At 36.5% G+C, this 7,661-nt stretch overlaps 1 pseudogene; it reads right to left on the bottom strand.

Moving 5' to 3' along the window:
- Window positions 1–1,850: 1,850 nt before the first annotated feature.
- Window positions 1,851–6,549, bottom strand: LOC137833000 (protein arginine N-methyltransferase 1.6-like; annotated as a pseudogene).
- Window positions 6,550–7,661: the final 1,112 nt, after the last annotated feature.

Below are 7,661 nucleotides of genomic sequence, written 5' to 3'. Positions count from 1 at the left end.
AACAACAGGTTGTTTTTCACTTAGTTTGAAAAACACTTTTCATTTAAAAGGTTTGAGAATGCTTATGCTTTGAATTTAATCAAGAGTGGATTATACATAAAGTCTACCCCGGATCCTATCTAAAAGACAGCTCAGCAACAGCAGACTCATCCTGCCTTTCATCAACCTTCAAAGGGTTTGGATTCTTCAAAGCTTGAACACACTTCGTTCAACACTAACTACCTTGGTTCCTTTGTTAAATGTTTTTGACCACTTGGTTGATCTATATAAAGATGGTTTTACACTCCTAATCTTGGAGTAAGAGAAAAAGTTTATCAAAACAGTTTTTCCAAGATTTGAAAGAGCTTTGGATCATTCTTAAGTGTGTGGAATGGGATTGGGTTGTAATTCTGAACTTTAAGCTTTGTAATACCCAGGTGTATTCTATTCCCTTCTTCCTTGATTACTGTATTTCTTTATTTGTGTTGCCAAGGAGTGTTGTGTGTTCTTGAGGTGTTCAAGATCAACATTCTTGTTGTGGTTTGCCAAAGGTAGTGTGTTTCTTGAGGGGTTCAAGGTCATTACTTTGGTGTGTGGTGTTTGTAATCTGGTTTTGATTGCATAGTGGTTTACCCAGTGGTTTTTGAGGATTGGATGTAGCTCTTAGTGTAAGAGTGAACCAGTATAAATTGCTTGTGTGCTTATCTCTTACCCTTAACTCTTTAAATTCTATTTTTAAGTTGTTTAAGTTCTAACTGGTATAAACAACTGATTGTTTCGAAGAAACAACCGATTGTTTTTCTGATATCATCTTAAAACAGTTTTGGGTCTTTGTTTCCTTGATTCTTTTATCTGTAATTCAACATTGAATTTCATTATACCTTCAAAGTTTGCGAAATCTCTTATAAACAATTCACCCCCCTCTTGTTTAAGGCCACATATTCTAACAGGAATGATGACTTTTTACGGTATGTGCACCGTGTTTTCAGAAGTAATAATTTGTCCATAAGGATGGATATCGATCCCACAAGGAACAATTGAATAATTAAGTAAAAGATTCACTTAATATAAAACAGAATAATAAAAGTTTGTTGGGATTTGTTATTCTGACAATGATTAACAAGAAAATAAGTCAAAGAGTTGTTGCTTCAATTGGAAAAATAGGTATTAGGTTTCATCTTTAGCCCGCCTCGTGTTTTTTACCAGCGGGCCGCGGGTTGACCCGCACGGCCCGCCCCGCTTTGCCATCCCTAACTATGGTCAAGAAAAGTTTTACCAAATTTCATGACCAATATCAAATATTCTTATTAAAAAACATACATCTTAGGTCCAAACTCTTTGCGAGACAACAATCCTTCTATCTCATTGAGTCGAAGTCCATGTGTTAAATATATAAAGAATAGAACAAAACCAAATAGAAGTTCACATGTTAATGATGATACTCAACACATGTTAATGACATTCTAATACTCAGTATTAGAATAAAAACATATATGAACGAAAATTAACATGATATTGAAGTTTAATGGAAATAAGTCTTCTATTATAGGCAAGTTTTTAAAAGTGTTATATTTTAGTCTTTTATATAATATTTGCTATTTGTTATTGTATTAAGTCCTATTAAATTGTTGTAATTAAATAATATATTAGATGTAGCAGTCGACCTGATAAGTTTTACTTTTTGACATATCCTATTAACTGATTCATATCCGAGCATGGAACTACTTAAGAAACATAAGCATGGAAACATTCTAACGTAAAATTAGAAGAATATGCAAAAAGCTACTTTAGTAGCGTTGAAGTTTATGTGCGTCTAAACGTAAATGGCACAGTTTCCTACACAATTTTCTGTGGCATTGATTGCAAAAGGTTCATAAAAAATCAAGTACAATTTTGAGTTCCTCCTTCAATGGGCTAAACCAAGCTTCGACAACTGCAGAACAAGGTTGGGGGCCTACTGTTCTAGGAGTTCCAAGAAGCTTAACTCCCTGCTTCCAGTACTTCCTACCTACAATCTTAAAATGGGAACAATAAGCTATAGCTCATAGATTTGTTTTTAGAACCTTTACAAGAATGAGTTCAGTGTTAGGTGTTCATTTAGTCTTTCATATATAAATTATAATTCTCCAGTGTTACGGAAGAGTGGAGATTCAGAGGTTTATATGTATTAGAAATGTAGGAGTGACCTGGACCAGTTGAAATCACAATAGAATTTTGTAAATCCATCACCCAGTCAATCCATGACATACCCCCTTTTGGTGAACCTAACCTGCAACAGACCATTTTCAATATTCATTATATAAAAATTATTTATATTTGCAAATTACTATTCTATAAGATATATAGGCAGATAAAATTAAAGTCAATTGATGTCCTTTGTAATCTCCTGTTAATAACTGGTTAGTAGTTAGGTCAAGTTTTTCCTATGAGCATGCTTCTCTCGAGCTAATAATAATTATTCAGTTAATAGGCTACACCAGGGACTAACTGTTGTGCAATATAATAACTAGACATCATAGTCCCTGACAACGCCAAGTACCAAACCTTCTGATGACGCCAATGAGTCCAAAACTTAGATTATATATCATAATACCTGAGATTTTCCTTGACATTAGCACATTTTATTTTGAAAAATCAAACTCCATCACGTCAAATGTCTCACTAAGCACCTGAAACATTATGCATAATAAGGCCAAATTGATACTACTACACTATTGTTTTTTGATAAGTGGAATTTTCTTTCTTCACTGAGGGAACCAGCTCATTGCAAAACATGAATTACATCAAATTCTCCACACTGCCAGACGAAAAAAGGGAGACAGGGACCCTCTTCTAGTTCAGGTAGACGACCGCAAGCCCCCAATGTAACATTTACCACTGAATGGTCAAAACCTTCAATATTACTCAGGCAACAACGACTTCTCCAAAGATCCTGCAAATTGTATGTCACATTAATCCATGTATATGGCTCCACTATCAACCAAAAAAGAATAGTCATGTTCTCTTAATCCACTGAATAAATAAAAGAAAAATTCCTAAGCTACATATTTGAGCTTTGATTAATCCCCAATAACTTACAGGAAGAGACACGGCACATGCTCTCAATATTCCTTTACTAGGAATTATCAAAGCATCTTCAGAGAGGATATCATTAAGTGTAGTGCGATCTCTCCTAAAAGGAATAAAAGTAACTGTAATGGTGTGATGACATATATTGAGTTTGGTATTCAACTAACAACGCAACCAGTAAACAAAAGTTCATAATTAAATCAATAATAAAAGATAGCAACAATTCCAATACGTGATGGAATAGTAGGGTGGATGTATGAATGGCAACAGAGTCAACCCGCAATGGAATGAGGGATATTCAAATGTTGATTAAAGAAAAAATGATTCAGGGAAAGAAGAAGAATGTCAGACACTATGGATTTTGGAATGCCATGCAATTTCACCACATTGTTGATGAATGCGTCTGCCACTTATTTGCTGTTGAAATCAGACCTCATCGGAATGAAGTGACCAAACTTAGATAACCTATCCACAATAACCATAATAGCAGTGAAACCTTGTGAAGGAGGAAAGCCTATGATGAAATCCATAGTGATGTCATCCCATACTTGAATAGGAATTGGGAGAGGTTGCAAGAGTAAAACAGGGAAAGTTGTCTCAGTTTTGGCTTGTTGGCATATCTGACAGTTCTGCACAAACATTCTAATGTCTTGTTGCATATTCACCCAATAGGATAGAGAACATATTCGAGCAATTGTCTTAGCTCTACCAGCAAGGCCTCTAACCAAGCTATTATGAAATTCTGTCATAATTTTCTTCTTCAATTCCTCATCAATAGGAATAAATGTTTGTTTATTCCAAAACAGAATGTCATTGTGAACAACAAAGTGCTTTATTGTTGCAGGTTCTAAATGAAGTTTGGCCACTATGGTTTGCAACTCAGGATCCTCCTTTATCCTTTCTTGTATGTCTTGTAGCCATTGGTTGGCAGGTTCGGATATAGCCATGGACATGCATCTTGACAATGCATCTGCTACCACATTTTCTTTTCCATGCTTATATTGAATTGTGAAATCATACCCAAGAAATTTAGGGAGTCATTGTTGTTGTTCTGGGGTGTGCAGGGATAGATCAAGGAGTTCTTTCAAGCTTTTCTGATCAGTTTTGATGTTGAACTTATGGCCAAGCAAGTAGTGCCTAAATTTGGAAATTGCTTGAGTGATGGCATATAGCTCCCTATAATAGGCAGATTGCTTCTGTTGTCTACTAGATAATTTCTTAGAATAGTAGACCACATGATGAGCATTCTGTAATAAGACAACTCCAATTCCTATCCCTGATGCATCTGTTTCCAGAGTGAAGGGTTGAGTAAAGTTGGGTAGTGCTAATTCTGGTGAGGAGGTAAGAGTTGCTTTCAGTTTCGCAAATGCTTCCTCTGCTGTAGTGATCCACTTAAAATATCTTTCTTGAGCATATCTGTTAGCGGGGCTGCCAAAGAAGCGTAATTCCTAATAAACCGTTTATAGTAGCCTGTGAGGCCTAAGAAGCCTCTCAATAACTTGAGAGATGTTGGTTTTGGCCAATCATTCACAACACCGACTTTATCTATCTCCATTGCAATACCATCATTGGATATAGTGTGACCAAGGTAGTCAATGTTGGTGGCACCAAATGAACATTTGGACAGCTTGGCAAAGAGGTGTTCCTTTTGTAAGACATGCAAAACAGTCGCTAGGTGTTGTAAGTGAGAGGACCAATCAGGGCTATAAACCACTATGTCATCAAAGAATACTAACACAAATTTTCTCAGTAACCCTTGGAAAATGTGATTCATTAAACTCTAGAAAGTAGTAGGGGCATTAGTGAGACCAAATGGCATGACTAGCCATTCATAATGGCCTTGATGAGTATGAAAAGTTGGTTTATACCTGATGTGATTCCAATAGCCACATAGAGAAAGGTTCTTGACCTTCTTAGGAATCAACTTGAGTTGGACAATAGTTAGGCACTTTTTCTTAGAATTGGATCATTGTTCTAAGTCAAGAACTCTCCAAAAACTAGCACCAATTCCAAACTCATATGGAAGTTCCAATTATAGTCTAATTGAACCGAACAAAATGGAACAAAAGATAAGCAAACTGAATTAGAAGTGCTGGAAATTAAAATGCACCGAACCAAAACAGAAAAGAATAAGAACAGCTGCTGGAAAATGAAAGATAACCAAACCAAAACTCAAGAACACAAGTTAAACATGAACAATTGAAAGAGTAGAAAGGAAGGAGAAGAGAAAAGCTTATGGAGATGGAAGAGAAGGTGAGTGATCACGCCACTAGAAGGTTGGTTGCTCCTAGATGAGTGTGCTGCCGCCACTTGAGGACACCATGGATCCTTCAAGATAAGACTAGAGAAGAAGGCTCAAAAGCTCTCCAATTCTCACGCAAAAATTGAGTATAGTTTCTTTACTCCAATTTCAATTCTGAAAAATACAAAGGGAGCACCTCTATTTATAGCCTAAGGTGCTGAAATGCAAGCTACACAAATTCAAAAACTCCCTCCTAAAAGCTTCTAGAATTGGCGCCTAAAACAATGCATGAGGAAGGTGTGACCTCTTCCTTCACTTTGGCACCTCCTATTCTACTCCTACACCTATCTACTAACACACCCCCCTAAGACTCCTAACTAAAGACTAAAAGATGCTTTAACAAAAGAGGTTTCTAATGTTTCCCTCTAAGCACCTTCAACAATATTCTTTATTATTTAATACTTGGTCTTGCCCTTCATAGGATGGACTTGGGTTTGGGCTTGGGCTTTGGGCTTGGGCCTCTCTTTATTTTATGTCTTCTTTCAATTTTGAGAAGACTAGAAGGAAGAACTTCAAGTGTGATGGTGAATTGCCTCTTCCTTCATTAATAAAAACCTCCTTTACTTGACTTTCATCATACTCCCCGAGTTGGAGAGAATTCGTCCACGAATTCTGTATCCCTGCATATAACAAAGTCAGTTTACTTTTACAATCAAAAGTGTAAGAAAAAGGAAGACATGACTTAGCAGATGGAACCAAAGGGATTGCAGAAAAGGAGGTCCTATAAATCGACCAAGTTGGAAAAATTTGTTTGGGAATGATGATGTTTTTTGGAAAAAGACCTCTTAAATGGTGAAACCCATTAGGAGGTATGAAAAAATCATCCTTAACATATTTTAACCAAGGTGGTGTTGAAATAGGAACCTTGGGTAATGAAAAAGATAAAGAAGAAGAAGACCTTGGAGGGTCCATTTGAGGTATAGCACGAGTCAACATGATGGATTTAGAGGAGAAAATGGTGTGACTTGGTGTAGTACTTACTTCTTTTTCTTTCTCATTTTCTCTTTTAGTTTTCATTTTTATTTGGTCCTCATGAACCTTTTTGGGAGAGAGGGGTTTTAATATAACCTTGCGCCCTAGGAAGGAAAAAGACATTGTATTGGATAGGCCATCATGTAAAACATGTCTATCATATTGCCAAGGCCTTCCTAAAAGAAGATGAGATGCTTCCATGGGCACAACATTACATAAAACCTCATCTTTATACTTTCCTATTGCAAAGTTAATGAGGACTTGTTTATTCACCATGATTTCACCTACTTCACTAAGCCATTGTAATTTGTAGGGCTTGGTATGAGAGATAGTGGGTAAGGCTAACTTCTCCACAACTCTTGTACTAGCCACATTAGTGCAACTTCCCCCATCAATAATCAAGGAACATAACTTGTTGTTGATATGACATCGGGTGTGAAAAATATTTTCTCTTTGAGTATCATTCAAAGATTTTGGAATTGTGCCCAACATACGTCTTACCATCAATAAGTCACCTTCACAAGGACTTTCACTCTCATTTTCACTTGATGGTCTAGAAGGTGAAGAATGCCTAGGTGAATTGGAATCATGCTCACTAACTACAATGCCTTCATGCATGTACATACTTCGTTTAGAAGGACAATTAGCAGCAATGTGACCATATCCCAAACATTTAAAACACTTTTGACTAGACGATTTAATTAGGGATTTAGGCCTAGAAGTAGATGGCGTAGGATCCTTGGGTTTGAAAGAAGAATCTTTGGAAGGAAATTTTGAAAAAGACTTTTTGTTCTTCCAAGAATTGTTGTAGTAATCATCTTTGGGAATATTTTTAAAAATATTTTTCTTTGCAAGTTGGGCTTCCACCTTCATTGCAAGATGAACTAAAGAGCCCAATGATGAATACTCTTGTAACTCAACAATGTCTTGAATATCCTTCCTAAGACCACTCACAAACCTAGCAATCATAGCTTCCTCACTTTCCTCTAATTCAATTTTAAGCACAAGCGTTTCTAGCTCCTTATAATATTCATCCACATTTAGCGTGCCTTGTTGAAATCGTTGGAGTCTCAACATGAGGTCTTTCCTAAAATGTGGGGGCACAAATCTAGCGCGCATTTGATCCTTTAAAGAGTTCCAAGAGTCCACGGGAGGACCCTTATGATAGATAATGTCCTTTACAATACCATGCCACCATTTCATGGCATAATCACTAAACTCTAAAGTGGCTAGCTTAAGCTTATGCTCATCTTGGATCTCATGGATCTCAAATATTTGTTCACACTTAGCCTCCCAATCTAAATATACATTAGGATCACTAGAGCCATTAAAACAAGGA

This window comes from Phaseolus vulgaris, chromosome 6, assembly GCF_051622355.1.
Source record: "Phaseolus vulgaris cultivar YP4 chromosome 6, ASM5162235v1, whole genome shotgun sequence".
Lineage (NCBI taxonomy): Eukaryota > Viridiplantae > Streptophyta > Magnoliopsida > Fabales > Fabaceae > Phaseolus > Phaseolus vulgaris.
The sequence above is the reverse complement of the archived record's forward strand: the minus strand, read 5'-3'. Positions and strand labels throughout refer to the sequence as shown.